The sequence below is a fragment of the Pseudoliparis swirei genome, chromosome 22, assembly GCF_029220125.1.
Source record: "Pseudoliparis swirei isolate HS2019 ecotype Mariana Trench chromosome 22, NWPU_hadal_v1, whole genome shotgun sequence".
NCBI classification, from domain to species: domain Eukaryota; kingdom Metazoa; phylum Chordata; class Actinopteri; order Perciformes; family Liparidae; genus Pseudoliparis; species Pseudoliparis swirei.
This window is the reverse complement of record NC_079409.1, coordinates 7,391,028-7,410,083: the sequence shown is the minus strand read 5'-3', so window position 1 is coordinate 7,410,083 and position 19,056 is coordinate 7,391,028.

Sequence of the window (19,056 nt, the reverse complement as noted above, 5' to 3'; positions counted from 1 at the left end):
TGTCATTCCTACAGAATTTGGGGAAAACACTGGACACGACTCTCAAGCCTTTGCCAATGTGTATCCTTTTTAGGTGTTCCTTTCTGACTTGAAGTAGTGTGGCGAAGAAAAGAACGAAGCTGGTTAACATGTGCGTAGAAAGAGATTATTCTTCGAGTGTGTGGTGCCCATATGTGTGTATAGGGCAGAGTGGCTTTGCCCCTGCTTCCTCTCTCACCTCCCGCTTGAACCACATCTGGAATGGATCAGTTGGAAGGGCTGAAGGCCGTGAAAAATTAAAAAGCACTAAAACTGAGCAAAATATTTAAATTGAGCCAGCAGATAGGATGTGTGAATCACACCTCCTTGCACTGCAGGAATGTGGAACTGGATAATCTGTGAAACATGCATCCCTTGCTTCCTCTCTCTCTCTCTCTCTGCTCTTTGTACTCCTTTATGGTTTTGTTCTAATACACACAATCAATGTAACGTCTGCTTAAAAAATACCTGAGAAATGCCCTCTACCCACGGCTGTCCTTGTCCTCCTGTGTTTACCACTTTCCTTTCCTGTGAAGTGCCAAGTTTATGTCTAAATCCATTCTAAGAAAATATGAACACAGATTTTGGGATAGACAAGCCAATACCTCCCATTATTTAAAACCTTTTAGGTAGATCTATGTCTTAAGCGAATTAGCTCAACATATAGCAGAAGTATATAAACAATGACATATATTTTTAAAGAAAAACATCTGATAACATCAGGGAAAATGTGACATACCTTTATACAGATTTTCAATGATATAATGTCAATATGCATATTGCAATATCAGAAAACATCAGTCGACTTGTATAGCAAAGGGAGCACAGGGTCAACAATCTGCATATATGAAGTAATAAAAGTATATCAAACCCACGTTATAGGATATTTTATGTCATCTTTAGCAACATAATAGCTGTTCAATTTGAGACAGCTGGCTTGGATTTGAGAGAAACAGTGAGATCAGTGTCCTATTTGTTGTTCTTGAGTGAGCAAGAGAGTTATTGTTGCATTGTTTGCATTAATATATAAACAATGACAATCAATCAATATCTGCAAAACAAAAAGTGCACTTACCAAAGCACATCTATGCTCTCAGAAATACTTTTAGTCCCTCATGCCTCCACTGAAGACATGATGTTTTCATTTGTTTATCCATTTGTTAACAGGATTATGGAAAAACTTCTAGTCTTTATTTCATAAAACTAAGTGGAAGGTTAAAGCATGAGCCAAGGAAGAACACATAAAATGTTGCAGAATCACAGGGCGGATAAATGCATTATTTTTCCCTCATTAAAATGGCCTTGGTGGAGGCCTGCAGTCTATTATATAGAAATGTTGCAGATCTGCAACCACTTCTTTAATTTATACATCATGTTGCACAGTTAAATCTGTGAACAATATTCCGGAGGTTAACCACTTATTACAGGGTAGATCTCTCTGGCGGTTTGCAATGGCTTACATTTCCATCAAATATCTAGTGGAAGTGAAAGCTGACAACATGTCATTTGTCTCAAGAAGCATTTGACAGAAGTTGTGCATCTGAATTTGGAACCACAACAATGGCATCCTTGCTGCGTATACTTCTCCAAAACTTTCATCTCATAAACACAAGATTTGATTTAGAGGAATCTCCAGTGCGTGCCATATCCTTTTGTTAAACAAACTGATAGTTTGCTTCCTCAATAAATCCTTACTGGCACCCTCACTTTCTTTTCCTAAGTTATCAGTTATTTATTCCTCCATAGCAGTGGTTCTCAACCTTTTTTCAATGATGTGTTCCCTGTGAAATATTTGTTCAGCCGAGAACCCCCTGACCAGCACAAAGGTTGTACAAAAGATGTATTACTCAGCGCTGTGCAATCAGTGTCTGATTTAATATAGAATACATACAATTCAGTTTGTGAACTTAAACTTATATTTTATTGAAAATACATTTGTTTAAAGGATTTTTAAATGGATGCACATTTTAAATATATTTCTTCACAAATCTCACGTACCCCCTGGAGTACCTTCACGTACCCCCAGGGGTACATGAGCCCCCATTTGAGAACCACTGCTCCACAGGGTCTGACTCCGACTGCAGCGCTTGAGCTCAACTGTTGGGCAATTTGTAGACAGTTAAACTGACTCAAGACCTTTCGGTGAAACCAAACCTCACTGAGCTTTTTTTTCTCTCTTTTCTTTCCATTTCGTACCTACAATCTCACAATTAAATCAAAGTCATTCATGAGGGTCAACTTGGAGTTTTTCGGACGAATGTGCCCGTTTATTTAAGGGCCATTGGGAGTGCATATGTCAGCAGCAGTTTGGATTTCTGAGCAGTAGGGGCTCATATGGGGGTTTTGAATCATGGTGTTTACTGCAGAGTGACATACAAAATGACTAACACATTAATATTTCCAACTCACAGCTCCTCCGGTGTTTTACTTGTACAGATGGGAAGCGAGTCCCATCAATAACTTCTGCTACTAAACATCTTTTGAGTGGGAGACACGAGACACGTGCTTATTCAAAGAGTGAGTCTGCAGAGGAGCATACGAACACTTTCAAATGTACAGCCGATAATAATTGCTTTCAAAATATAATAAATCACGCTGTCACCTGTAGCACTTGACCCATCTGCTTTATTAAGATGGACTTCTTCTATGCTGGTAACACAAAATAAGAGATGGCCTATAGTAGTCAGTCAAGCTTTTAAACACATAGTAATTCTTCTTTGAACGTACAGAGAATCTGTACATGTCATGTGTCTAGTCTGATTGTGCTGGCTCTCAAAATATTGTATTTAAACCAGAGAAGCAGAATAAACATTGTGAACACAAAATGTCTGTTTGACAGACACAATAAAGAGAATGCACAAGTCAACAGCTCTGAAGGGGCACAGCCAATAAAAGACATAAAAGAAGTCTCTACTCCTTCCATTGCTCGAGGATAGAATACAAACTCTCTCAAAATCTTATTTTTGTTTAACAGTTGGCGATAAAACCCTGTAATCCTTTAAACAGGCTATTACAAGCATGATTTCTGTAGTTGTGTTATTGGAAAACGTTTTTCAAAAGTATGAAAAGATTAACTTCTATTGAGTTTAGGTGAAAGCTTAAAGAGATATATACACAAGTATTACTAATTGGAAACTAATTCCATAATAGCTCTGTAGGTTACAGGTACAGGCTAAAAAATCTACTGTATTGTGAAGCCACTTTTTTCCCATAAATGTGTTGAAGGCTACATTTATTGAACTATGTCTAAAAGAGTTGTTTCAGATGGTTCTGATTCATCAGCCAGATTTGACATCTGTTCCTGGCTCAACCAAGAAAAAGGACTTAAATGTGTTTATTTTGGAGTGTGTTTTCAATGGCCTTTCCAATCCTAACAAGTTGTCAAGTACATGCAACAGGCAGGTAAATTGCACAGTGCTGCCTTCAGACTTGCTTAAAGACCTGATTGCCATCTCAAGCTTATAATAAGAAACATGTTTTCACTTGGATTGCAAGCTGAGATATAAGAAAAAACGAATACAAAAATTGCAGTTCATGCAAATTAGAGATCCTAAAATGCAGAGCTTCACCACGAGAAGACAAAATGTCAACAGTGAGTGCACTTACTGTATTATGTTAATTTAAAAAAGGAAAGGCAAAGGGTGGTTGGATAAAATTACATGGTGGGTGCAGGCATTTGGACTAAAAATAATTTGAATTGTGTGATTGCCAAGATTTGGAGAGCAGGCAGCCGGGGAAGGACCCAAACGCAGAGAAAAGCAGAATGACGTTGGTGAAGTGTTGCATGGTTGTTTTGATTGTTTTTGCTTCCTTATTTATATTTTCCTGCTTTAACATTTTTATGTTTGTGTTTCCTTATGGCCCTTCTTGGCCAGATGCATGGTTAATTTTGGCTTTAATTTGATTTATTTTTATGTTTTATTATTATTATGCATTCTTACTTTTGAAGGTTGTATTTCTGTAAAAATACCTAAATAAAAAATAAAGAATAAAAAAAACCCCAGAATGACTGGTGCAGTAAATTAATGTATGAAACAGAATGGGAGTCCGAGATGCAGGTAACAGGTTACCTAAACTCAATGCAGCAATGAAAGACGTGTCGACGAAGAGGAAGCTTGTGTAAGTAGAGAGCGAATAATGGGAAAGTGGGAACAGGTGAGAGGTCTGGTGACAACAAAGAACAGGTGAAACTAATTAGTAGGCTACGGGCAGACAAGCATAACTGGCAAGAAAACACAAGTGGGCAGGATGTGAAAATATCTGGAAAAAAATAAGGGAAGGGAGGAACTAAATTAAACCGTAAACGCTAAACACGAATGAATGGCATTAAACAAAAGAAAACACAACCTCAGAGCAGAGCGGGACTTAGTGGGTTTGATGTTCGGCTCAACAAAGCATGCTGGAATGTAACATGTCATTAATTGTGCACGTTTGAACGCGGACCTCTGCGTGTTATCAGAGATGATCAGCGGGCACGGAAAAAAAGACAGGAAGAGTGAAATTACCCCACATTAGAGGAGCAAGTTAAGCCAAATATAAGTTTACACCCCGTATCCGAGAAAAGGATTGTGAGTCACAGCTTCCCTCAAGTGCAGAGCGCTCTGCTGGCTGCGGACCAGGCCGTTCCCACATTTCTATGATTCATTCCTTATCACTACATTATCAACAACGCGTGAATATAGGAAGTGTTTCCTATGAATAACAGCTGAGTTTAAAAATGAAGAAATATTATTCTGAGTCCTTCTCCCCAAAAGCTGTTTTTTCATGTAGATGTAAACAATGTAGTTATTGTGTAATTAAGCGATTACAGAACAAGTGCAGACAAGTACACACAGTCCCCCACTTGCTGATGCAGATATATGACAAATTATTGGGGATTAATCTTCTGCCAATCATGAATATATGTACACAGTTTCATGTTTATTTCTTAAGTGGTGAACGGACGGACCAACACACTTAAAGACTGACTTTTCCATCCCTATAGAGCCACACTCCGAAGGGCAAAAATGTATACATTGTCAAAAGTACATTATGCTGTACACTTGAGAAATAAACATTAAACAGTAATACATTTATTTAGTAATAATTAAATAAACAGTTCATGTATGAGACCAAAATGTTTGTCCTGCAAGTTGTTTAATACCAGATGACGATGGAACACATTTGGCTCTGGCAATAACTACCCAGTAATGTATCCTCTCATGTCAGCTTCAATAAACAACTTAAAATATGGTATTACACTTTTTTTATGACACGGTTATTTCTGTGAGTCATATTGTGCTGTTTAAAATGTGTGACCTTTGAGATCACACTTTAAAAAAAATGAAGTGAGAACTCAAGGATGAAATATTTCTTGCTCCATAATTCCACAGAGTGAGTTAGTAATTGCTTTCACAGCAGCTGCATTCCCAAGTCATTTAATGAAAGTATTTAAAGAGACACTGCACAATCTCTTAGCAAGTGCTATTACTAGTACAATTATTTAATCCTAATAAAGATTTTGACAACGTGACAATTGAATAGCTCCAGATTAATTTTTTCCATCTGAATACTTAAAGTGTTATTGAGTGTCAGCAGTTTTTACAACTACAAAAATATGCATGTCGGGCAATAAACAGAAAGAGCACAATCAATTTCCTCTTCCAGCAAAAATGTCATATATAACCGGAGTATGTCCAGACTCCAGACTCATATTAGTTAAGCCGGACGTGCCAATTTTGGAGAAAACAGCAAGCTATTTTGTAATGATCCAACTGAAAAAGTCCCAGCCCCTCCATTCAGGCCCCACTTGAACGTGCATTGCCCGAGACTTCTGAAAGTCGAGTCCACGGAAGAGCGTCGACGAGGAGCGCAGGGCAGCGTTGTCATCACTGACATCCAGCTACTTCAATGAGTGTGTGGTTTAGTGTGCATGGTTGGTAGGCCGTTAAAAAAACTGTTATGCAGGATGAATGAAATGATTGGACACCATTGTTACAGGCCTACGACAGACATCGATCGCTGTCGGTCGGTACTGACAATTTCAACATTTCTGAAAAAAATGCTTCTAAAAAAATATCCTAACCTTGCTTTAACACCGAGCAAATGCGTATAAAAGGTAACAATGTACTGTATGTGTGCCCTTTGCTGCAGTTGGTACATCGTTTTGTATCATCTGAATCTTAGTGTTGACCTAAATGCTATATTTTGTATTGATGTAAGTATAATCACAGCTGTAATGTACCCTGATTCCCATAAAATGTCCTTTTTCTGCTTCAAATAAATATTTCTGGAAAGCCTCTCTTGAACTAAATGTTGGAAAGGACGTGATCTTTGACGAGTGTCTTTTAAACTGCATGTCTCTGCATATCCATTTATCCTTATGGTGCTCCTAAAGTGTGTGTGGCGGGCTTACCACATTTCCAACAGCCACAACGTCTGCCCTCAATGCTCCCTGAAACACAATTCAACCCCATTCAGAACAGCTTTGCGGACATGGCTCAGAAAAGTGGTGATCCCCAGACCTGTGGCTTCTAACTCTTCTTCAAGGAGGAGTGGAGGTCACATAACTGGTGGCAATTTTTGTAAAGTCACACGAGGCAATCCAAAGTCTTTGTGGAGAAATCAGGCCCTACCGTTCGGGGTTTAAAATTAAAAAAACTTTACTGCACTCTTTGTTTTTGTGCTAATGTTGGGATCTGGCAAGTGTCTTTCTACTTGTGTCTTTAAATCGACAAACTTATTAAACTATAAACGATGACGCTTCTCATTTGACCTGCAGGCTAAATGTTCATCTTCACATCACATTTGTGAGATGTGTGTTAAAGATAGATATATCGAAAAAGACTATTCTTATTGTATTTCAAAAGTCAAATATGTTTTATTATTCCAATTAGCACATGTATTTAAAGTATACTTATCTACTACACTTTGAGTGTACTAACCAATAGTGGAAAGTTAAGTAAACAAAACTATACTTAGTACACTTACATTTTAGGAATTTAAGTGTACTTTTTTTTACCTTGGGTACTAATCTTAAATACTACCATAGTTTGCTGATAGTGTTGTGTCAATGGTTTAACATACTAGCATAATAATCCCTACTTACCACTCATGTAGGCTGAAGATGACAGCGACCGCCGGGATAGCAGCCAAAATGACATTGATAGCCAAGGTCATGATGACACAGAAAGTGAAGGCCAAAATGTTGATGATTTCACTTGGCCGAAGTCAGACACATTCAACCTCTTCTTCCGTTTTCAAACGACTTTAAGTACATTATCCGTTTACAGACAAGGCTGTCGTGCAGAGAGCAGCTTTTTTTGTTGCAAAGATGGCACAAACAGAAAAATGGCTATCATACAGTCAAGACAATGAAGCCCTTTGAGGTCCACAATCGAATCACGGACCCAGACGCAGGAAGCATGCACCAGCGTTTTCTCAAGAATAGCACTTTGTACGTTGATCTGGAACTTCTGGACCCGAGAAACTTCAGCCAGGCGATAGTTTCCCAGAGGCAGCGCTCCAAGAGTTGAGCAAGTGTTTGCTGCCATTTGATGACAGAGCAACAGTGGCTCAGTTACAAAGCCAGCTCAAAAGTCTAGCACGACAGTGGGATAGGCTGAAGGCATCAGTATTTGAGGATTACACAGCAAAGAGAACGGAAACCTGGGCGGAGGATGCAAAAGATGAGGCAGAGATGGTTTACAGGACTGTTCAATATGTTGCTACCGAGTTGTGAAGCAGTACAACCTCCGGACACATCCATACCACATCATAGGCCTTGCGTACAGGTTCCTGCTATACCCTCTCTGTCACACCGGCAGCATGCGAGCGTAGCTTTTCGACGTTGATATATATTAATAACAGGCTCAAGAGCTCACTCTCTCAGCAGCACCTGGAGGCCTTTATGTTGATGGCTACTCAGACAGATGTTTTGCAGATGCTGGACAGTGTTGAAGAAAAGAGAGAGCTGCTGCGAAAACTACTCATGTATAGTGAGGTAATAATAACACATTAGTATACTGATATTGTTTTTTTTATTAACTTGGGACTATTATGCACCTGGGCCGGCAGAGTTAGTTTGGGTTCTGTTTCTTAACTTTAACCCCTCCCCCCCCCACAGTACACCTCTTGTAACTAGCGGTATGTCAAATAGACTTTAGATGAATGTGACAACTCACGTTAAATTATTTAGTTTACATAATCCAGTCCTCAATGTGAGTTTGAGCTTGTCTGCATTCAATTGAATATTTTTTGTAATATGTAAAGGTTTGTTTTGGGACAATGTATAAGACCGTGGCATTGATACATTAATTCCAGACATAAATCATACAAATCTAATATTGTTTATTAACGTCAGCTAAATTCTTCAATCTGGGAATGAAAGACATAACTCAGCCACTTTTAACATTATCAAGAAATTTGAAAGGAAAGTGTAAATACAAATCCCAGGCATGCATATTGGCAGGTTTGACTTTTCCCCACCTAAAATATTGTGGAAAATACTGTGTGTTATGCAGTGTGAGCGATACCAGTACTTAAAGTCTTTTGTCTGGTACGTTCAGACACTTTAAGGGGCCCCTTTCAGTTTCAAGTGCTAATGAACTCATTAGCCTCCGGATGAGAAAAACACACCCGCCTCATGGAGACGTTCGGGTAAGGTTGAAAAGACGCCAGGATCCTTTACACCATGGAGGACGTTACTTGTGATTAACACCCTGGACAGTTCCAGAACATCTGTGGGAGGCGAATCATGGTTGAGTGAAACATAAACAATATCGGTCAGAGAGAAGAAGCATGACTGGAGCTGTGTAATCCATGCACCATGCAGGGAAAAGGGAAGAGAGAGAGAGAGCAGCAAAGAGAGTGAAGGAGCTGAAAAAGTGAAGAGAAGTTGAGCAAAAACTGAGATATATAACCTTATTATCTGCTAATGTACCCCCTAATGGCCATAAGTGGTTTCAGTGTTTTGCGAACTACGTAAAAAAATACAGGCTGTGTCAGACATAATGATTATTTGGATGTTATTAGGTGGGGCAATTATGTTCTTGCATATAGCAGCTGGCATCTATACAAGGTAAATTGAAATATTGTGTAATTACAAATCCTTCACAACTGCAGGGCTCATATTCCGCCAGACTAGACTTGGTACATGTGTGTGAATCTGTCAATAAGTTTAGTTATTAAAAAAAAAAAAAATCCTTTTTTTACAAAAAACTAATCATTCACAATGCGGCTTGTGTGTCACCATTGCAAGGAATTACTATCAAATATAAAACGACAATCAAATAATAGAGAATCACAAACTATGGTCAGAGATATCATATTTACGAAGCATATTTTCAGTTCTTAGTGCTTTGTACTTGCTAAATTGAGATGTAGGAAACTATCAACCTTAAGAATGAAGTTTTCTTGGCTCAGGGAAACAGAATCAAAAAGTACACACAGAGACGTGACTGGTAATCTTGTCCGATCATGAACATCATTCAGTGAGCCAAATCCTAAAACATCAAATGTATAACCTGATACTGACAATTAATATTTTTGGATTGATCTGAAGCACTTTTTTCATTTTAGAGATAAGGGAAAACAATATCTGGTTCTGTCTGCAACCAAGTTGAAACAACATCCATCCAAAGATTATTGGGTCAAATTAGTCTTTCTTCTTACAGTCATAACAGATGTTGCAAATATGTTAAAAACCCTTCCAATACGACTATTAAAGACTCACATTTCATCTTGCATATCGGTTTTATGGTTAAGTAGGCTTGCACTGAAACATTGTCCGAATGCTGGCACCTGATTTTATTTGAAGCAGTCCTCTATCACATGCAAGCCACATATCTAATTTGATTTGACTAAATCAAATTGAGCATCAGACACAACTGATGCCACTATTGTAATAACCGAGTATTGATATGTGTATCCTTTCAGCTGAGCCGTGTTTTCATCATATCACAATGTGGTTGGCCATAAAGCAAAGAGTTTTCTTAACATGATCAATGGAAAAAGTGTTAACCGAAGATGAGTTGAACCTTCAGCAATCCCAGAGAGCTTTTGATTCATGTTCCACAGTATGTCAACTTCTTGTGCAGCTGCCAGAACAAAACTGACGGTTTATGGATTTGAACTCCATGACCATGCTCAACTTAAAATACTTTTGTCTTGAATGTGTCAGTAAAATAAAGGTAGTTCTAGCTAACAGTACTTCCCCTGTTCTGCTCTGTTATACATGCAAGTGGATGAATGGTTAATTGTTTTCAGCTAATGTTAATGCCGAGGCAAGCATGACGTTCCTTTGGGTGGATTATGCAAACATTTCAATAATAAAAAAATAGAGGTAAGAAAGCTAAAACCTCCAAACAGGCTGTGCTCATTTCAGAAGACAGTTTTTTGCCACTTGGGGGAAGCAGAACATGCCTAAATATAACATTTACCTATACTTTATAAAGCTCATGTCTAATGATGAGCGTTTGAGCAAACAGATGCCTATAAAACAACATTAATAGTTTTATTGATAAATTTTCTTTTTAGCTCCATTTTGCTCTTGACAACTACTCCTGAAAAAAATGTAATCCTGAAATAAATACCTCGCTCTTTAGTTGACAAATGCTTATGATTCGCTCACCACTAAGTTAGCTTCAAACTTTGTCGGTACCGTTTGGTGTAGCGCATTAATTCTGAAGGCCCACTTGGCCTTGTTGAAATTAATTATTAAAAAAAATCACAACATGAAGAAAAGCATATTGTTTGTTTATAAGAGCTTACAAAAGCAAGACAATAAGCTGAAAAAGACCATAATGCTGCATAGAGAAGAGGGAAAATACAGACACAATTCTGTGGGTTTGTCACTACGGGCAGCCCTTCTACACATTTTATTTCCTCTTTTGATTGATCGTTCATGCAGCTCTGAAGTTTTAGTCCTATATATTTCAGTCCTGATTGATTTGTCGACACGCGTAGTTATTGGTGGTGATGCCAAGTGGTTTTTAATAATACAGGTCCCAGAGCTCCATTAGGGCAACGAGTAACAAACACCCTGCGGCAGTGACCGAGAAGTATATCCAAGGTGGGACCAGTACATCGTGACATCACTGTTAGATATGTACTCTTCTGACTACATAATAAGGATATTGGTTTACAGTGCACCCACACAAACGGTGAGCTTTGGATTCATCTCCACATTGTTTGAGAAAAGTAGACTGAAGAAGAAAAAACAGCCCAGGGTGGGAACACTTCACAGTTATAGGAAAAGTAGAAAAGTAGTTACAACATGCAAATCCCTTATTTGGCTTCTACATCAAATAGGATAGCATGAATATATCTTAGAACTTAAATCCTATGAGTTCCCCACTCCAGTTTAAAGGTTAAAGGTTTGAGAGAGTAGTATGTCTATATTTCACATCTGGATTGTTCAAACATCTGTTGCTGTCAAGCTATTTGCCTCAAACATTTGCAGGCCTCTTTCACAAGCTGGCTCAATGATGTAATGTCTCAACTCTTTGTGATATGAGCCCTTCTTCACCTGGTCTGAGCTAACATTATAGCTGATACCCATAAAATAAAACCAACCTTTACCATAGTGCACATCATATGGACAAAGGTCAAATTGCAGATGAGTATTTAGAATCCTTTGTAGTGAGTAAATTACATGTGTTTACCCTGGGACTTTTCACGAGTGCGTTCCACTTGACATCTCAGAGCTCGGAGCTCACCTGGTTCAAATTGTCTGAGAATAACACAACATGTGTATGTGTCATCTGAAAATACATTCCCAAGAGGAATATCAATTATTTCTCTTCTCAAATGACGGGCCGTTACTTCCTAGACTTATTTTGTCCTAAATAAAAACCACATCTATTACATTTTGCATGCCAACATTGAGTCTGCCCACTCTTTGAAAAGCCGATCGGAACTCATTCTATTCAAAATAGCAGCCTGTCAATTTGACATTTCATTTGTGAAATATAATCATTTAAGATTAATAAAAAAATTTTAGGTGATTTGTTTGCCCTTTGTGCAAAGACAATAAAGAAATCATTTCTCCAAGGAGTGATGGCAATGTACATCCTTTCAAAGAAACCACATGCTCTGCATGTATAAAAAAAATGGCGATATGCATTTCAGTACCAATATGGCAAACACATGTTGGCAGCAGCCAACTTTCTGGGCATGATGTTTCAAATATGATCAATCGTTATTTTCAAGTCGTGGGAAGAGTTTCAAAGGAAAAGCTTAATCATAATGTTAATGTTGAGGTTGAATACATCGGTGTGATACATTTCAGAACAGTTTGGTGTAAGACATTTTTTTTAAAGCAAACCCCCCTACCAAGCAAGAATCAAATGTCAAAAGTTAGCGAAACACTTTCATCAATAGGATTCATGAACTAATGCGGAACACTGGCTGTCTCTGCATTCTTAAGAAAGGGCAATCATCAGGGGGCTCATGCACCGCTCTAAATTATTTGCAGGTGCTCGGTAACTCTTCAGGACAATGTTCCGACCACAAATGGCCTTCTTCCACACCCATATATATAATATGGGTGTGTGTTTGTATATGTATATGTGGAAGAAGGCCATATATATATATACATATATATATATATTTATATACATATATATATATATGGGTGTGTGTGTGTATGTATGTGTGGAAGAAGGCCATATATTTCTATATATATATATATATATGTATGTATATGGTTGTGTGTGGAATATATACAGTATATATGTGTATATATATATATTCCACACACACCCATATATATACATATATATATATATATACATATATATATACTAGGGCTGTGAAATGATTAAAAATGTTAATCGAGTTAATCACAGGTTTTTGTGGATTAATCATGATTAATCACATATTACCGATATTCTCGGTATATTTTGTGAGAACATAGAGATTTATGACAAAAGACGGATATATACATTTATACATTCTTCTATACAATGGTGCTGCAACTCAGCAGTTATTTAGCAGTTTTCTTCCATATGGAACATTAATACATCTTCATCCTAAACAGAATGTTTAACCCTCCTGTTACCTTTCGGGTCAATTTGACCCCATTCAATGTTTAATGTCGGTGTTCTTTGGGGTCAATTTGACCCCAGGCTGTTTTTCACTGTGTCAAACATATAAGAAATATCAACTTTTTTATTTATTTAAAGGGCTATTTAGGTAGTCAACAAACAAACATAAAGTACCTCACACTTAAACTTGGGAAGCAATATTAATTCTAATAATTTTCTGGAGGTTTTAATTGCTGGGGTCAAATTGACCCCGAGGGTAAAATATGTTAGTAAATGTAAAGGTAACAGGAGGGTTAAACAGAACATTTTTCTCTTGTTTGTCAACCATGAACTCCACCATGATACAATCTAAAGGCCTCTAGTCTTCCTCTAGCAGCTGCTGAGGCAAACTGACTGTGTGGGTTTTCTTCATGAACTGGGCCGTGATGAAAGGGACGGCGGGGACACCGCTGCAAAGCTGAAACCTCACCGACACGGACAGGTGGACAGATTGACAAGTGACTTTTTTTGCTCGGTCCCGATGCGCGCGCACGGAGCTCTGTGGCGCGCGAGACGGAGATCGATAAGTGTTAACGCAACGCGTAGACAGAAATGACATGCTGCTGTGGAGATACGATCAACAACAGACGTTTAGTTTAATAAAAGAACAAATACGTGCTATAGAGAACATGTCAGGGGGCGGGCCAATCTCTTTAATGTCATGCGATCTACCAACACTACGCCGCGATCGACTGGCGGGTCGCGATCGACGTGTTGAGACCCCTGATCTACAGGAAGTAGAAGTCGTAACAAGGTTCCCGGAGGTGAACCTGCGGAAGGATCATTACCGATGAACAGACCGTCTGCATGAGAGCGGACAGAGTTCAGATTGAAGTGGTGGATTGGAAGCTCATTTTGCAAGTGACTTTTTTTTCGTCCCGACGACCAACAACAGACGGATTGGTAGCTCATTCTGCGCATGCGTTAAATGCGTAAAAAAAACAAACTAGTTAAACCTGTAATTGAATTAACTGAGTTAACGCGTTATTTTTCACAGCACTAATATATATATATACATATATGTATATATATATGTATATATATATGTATGTGTGTGGAATATATATATATACATATATATATATTTATATATTTATATATACATATATATATGGGTGTGTGTGGAATATATATATATACACATATATATATATTTGAATATATATATATATATTCCACACACACCCATATATATATATATATATATATATATATATATATATATATATATATATATATATAGCCTTTCCTGAGGAAGAGACAGAGGTGGAAATGGAGAGTACTAATAGAAAGAAATACTCAAGCAGGGGGGAAATGAGTGGATGAATGAAAACGGATGCATTACATTACGTTATATATCATTTAGCTGATGCTTTTATCCAAAGCGACTTACATAAGTGCATTCAACCGAATCAAGAAAGTCATGTTTTTCCAAGACATTTTGAAATCTTCTTTGTATTTTTTATGTCTCAGGGTTATGTCAATCTGTGTGTCATCTGCAAATTTATGGTAACTTATTTTCTTGTTTTCCAAAATCTGAGCAAGTGGAAGCACGTATAATTATGTAAAAAAAAAGGAGGATATAACAGAGTTTTAGAAAAAGGCACATTCTTTACAGGCCCTGTTGTATACACTCTATGGTGAAAGGCTGGGTGTCTGGGTCTGTCTTTACTCCATGAGTTGTATTCCATTCACAACACATTTGCCAACAGATGCTAGAATTTAAAAGCCAACATTTCTTTTCTTTTTAAATAGGACACACTATTCTCTTAGTTTTACCCAGACCATCATTGTGATGAATTAGGTGGGTACTTGTTGTTCTTGGCTACGTAATAAAACATCACATTTGCTTTAATAATTAATACATCGGTAAGTACTCTGAGGACTTTATATTCCCACATGTCAGTTTCCTTTCAATAATCTTTTTTCTTGTTTTTTTTCTCTGGGAATTTTTGCTAAAGATGTCATAGTTGAATTCTTTGTCACTAATACTTTTTTCACTGATACTTCCAATTTCTTATCATATTATTAAGTCATCTCTATAAAAAATTCTGCATTCATAGAATCATATCGTATTTATTAATCATATGCGTATTATATCTGAACTACAGTTTGTGCGTACTTTGGCCTGGGGTGATGGGGATTTCTGCATATAATTGGCTTCGGAGCAAGCCTCCGCTGTGGTTTTGTCAAGCGGAAGGAACTAAATTTGGTAAAGAGCTGTTCGATGAGAAGTTTGTGACATGCTACAGCCCAGTATGGCACACACACAAAATATGCAAAGCCCTGTTTAACTCCAACCATTTATGTTTGACACATCCCGTAAGAATGGCCATGTCTGGAACTCATTTTACAGGGTATATGTTGGAAGAAAAGAATGCCTTGAGAAAAAGCCAACTGTACCGCAACATGAACAAAAAGCATAAAGAAAACAGAATATTTGATTGAGTATATTTTTTGGGGGGAAGATTTGGTTAGCTGTTTTTTTATCATGGATTATATGGGCACTTAATTCCTAATGCCGATACAATCATAAGAACTTATTGTCGTAATGTCTTCACAGTTAATTATTAATTACACCCCACAATGATCTATAACCCATTAATAAAGCTTTATACACTATGAATGTGTTAGCATGTTCCTCATGTTTGACATATTTCCCCTGAAGAAACAGGATAAATGGAGCTGAAAAGATCTTTGTTGAAAGCAAGAGTGATCGAGATAAAAGACCTCGCTGACATATAAGACCATTTATTGTAGGAATATCCTCTCAAATGATCAGTATTTCGGAAGCAAATGAACATGTCCTATCTATTAAAGATGACATCTTTCATCGTGCTCATAAATCTAAAAGAGAAAGAGGATCTTTCTTCGCTGACTTAACTTCATGTATGTCCAAAGTGAAGCTGTCATCAAAAATCAAAACTTGAGTTTAAAAACTGCATTATGCGTGGTTTATATAATGATCAGTTGCAACGTTTGTTTTTATTTGATTTATAATTCTTTTTGGGACAGTGGTATTATTTTCATTTTGGGATGATGGCTATGAAGAAAATCTGTATATATTGTTCTGACATTCTCACTGTTCTGTCACAATATTGGAGTCATAAACCTATCATTAATCCCCAGGCCTCTCTTAAAACTGGCTGCTCCGCAGTCTACCCTGGAGGTATTACATTGCCCATAACTACCCGTGGCTTTTAGGCTATGACAGAAATTATGACCTTAATAAAGTTGGCTTTGCAATCTATGCATGCATACGCATCTTACAACTGATACAAAAAGACTGTCTGGCTCTGTTTTCGGGCTCCTCTGGGCCGTCTCTTGGCAGTCGGTGGACGTCTTCATGACTTAACGGGCTGTCTATTGACTCAAAAATACTTTGAGGATAAACTCAAAGTGGCCAGTTGAGAAGGCCCACTTTGTTTGAGTTTTTTTCACGATTCAAGTTTGTTGAGATTCCCTTCTTCCAGTAAGAGTGTTTGCTTTCTTCACAAAAAGACAAATGCACCAAAGTGATATAAAAAATAATAATATATGTATATAATGAGCAAATAAAAGTCACATCCAACTCAAACTGCCTGTGTCATCTCTGTTCCTCTATGTCAGTCCAACATCACAGGCTGTCATGGAGATGAAGTGATGATGTGTTATTTTCAGAGCTCTGGCTCTGCTTATTTCTTGGCGACTGCAAAAAAAACAACAACAAAACCTAGCACCGCACTGTAACTTAATTCTCAGGATAAATCCTTCAGCAGGATAAGTGCAACTGAATGTGGCTCGTGTTTATCCAGTAGTCCTTCTCACCATAACACTGTGTTGAGACTGACATTCATCAACAAAGAATGCAGGTCTCCAAGAATTGTTGTTTATGCCCCCCTGTTGGGTAAAAAGGACGTGGAGAAATGTCTGATAATTGCAAATATATGCTGATTATATGCGAACATGATCAACAGCCCTAGAGGATTGTGTTACATTTTATGTTTTTGATTCTGATTTAATTTTATTTAGAGGCCAATTGGACTAAATTACCAGCAGCACCATCATATTGATCTCAAGCGTTGGTATTATTTATAGGTGTGAATCAAAAACACAGCTGGAGAAACATCAAGTTATGTAATACAACATCATGTAGAACGACTGTATGGGTTAATACAATATTGGTTAAAGAAGTGGATTTCAAAAAACTAATTTATGAACCACTGATCTAATAACCTGATAACTAGGTGTGTGTGGGAACACTTTCTCTGACTGCACTCAAAGAAATTACTCATTGGATGAACTCAATTAAATTGTTGGCAGGTTTTCCATCCAATAATTATATGCAACTCCAACTCAAATTTAGCACATCAGTGCAATACAATGTAATTAAGTTAGTCCAACTCATTTGTATCAAATACATCTAAAATAAAATAACGATATTCATTAAATTAATTTGTGTTTGTCCAACTCAAAATATAAACTAACTAACTAAGAAAATATGCAAACTCGACTAAGAAGGAAAGCCCCGACTGGGAATTGAACCCACAGACCTTTGGCTTTGAGGCGATGGTGGTAGCCACTACACCACCGTACAGCCCTGAAAGTATCTTCACCTTGTAAACAACTGATTTTCAGCTGGCGCATGCGCAAAGGGTAGTCCTCAATGAAACACATTTATTTTGAGTTGATATGCACACCATCTAACCTAAATAAATCTAATAAATGAAAGAATTCATACATTTTGTGTTCCACCCATTAAATATAAATATCTATTTTTGTAATTGATTTATTTAAATGTATCAAACAATATTTAAATGTGTCACCTCGAAGAAGGGCTTGAATCGTTTTTGTGAGTGTAACCTAAATAAATCTAATAAATGAAAGTATTCATACATTTTGTGTTACACCCATTCAAAATAAATATCTTCGTTTTGTAATTGATTTATTTAAATGTATCAAACAATATTTAAATGTGTCACCTCTAAGAAGGGCTTGAATCGTTTTTTTGAGTGTAGAGCACAAATACATTTTAAAAATCTTTAAAAATCACATTAAGGAATATCACTGTGAATGTGCATACACTATGAGTTGTTTAACGGCAACACTTACACAAGTCCACCGCAGGTTTCTCATCTCTCAGTGAGAATTGGAGGGGTGGGGCCTGTAATGCCGGCTGCTGGCAGCGCTGCAGTTTGGATGCAAATATCACGGCTTTCTAACTACTTGTGACTTTGATGCGGTTCGACGCTGCAAAGTGGACTTCAAATGCGCAACTCGCAGGAGCGTCAGTGCAAATATCCTGGCTTGAAACAGTCTGAGTGACTAAGTTAATCGGAATAGGCTGTATATATCTTTTCATGCATATCATCTTTTACTGGAGGAATTTAGTTGTAATCCATTGCACATTGTCTGTCTTGTGCATCCACTTCGCAGCTTGCCAGGAAGTTGCCTCGAAATTGTGACAGATGTGAAAGAAATGAAATCATATGTCTTTTTAACTGACAGAGACAAGTTGCATGGGGGTATCATGGAGGAGGAGTTCTTTGCGACCAAACAAGTAACGGATTTTCCCTTATAAAAAAGGGAATTGAGTCGGGACTGCTCAATGAACAGCATTATTCGGAGACCCCGCTGTACAGGTGGGTTGATTCTTTTTTTTTTACGTTTCAAAGCTTTGGTTTGCGATTTCTTATGAATCAATTTATATCCTAATTTGTTTTTTTTAAACTAGAAAATCGAGAATTTGTTTGTTACTTTTTTGTATCCTAATATCAAGAGTTCTCGTTTTTGACATGATGATATAACGATTGAATTATGGCTAAATATTGAATATATGCCGGTGGCAATTCAGATCTATTGTAGCCTATGTTGCAATCATTACATTATTAGATGATTTCAATTTCAGACTCTAAAGTGCCCAATTCTTTTTGCCGTGGTGAGTGCTGATGTGACTTTTTTCTCAAATGCATTTCCCAACTCACCCAATGTTGAG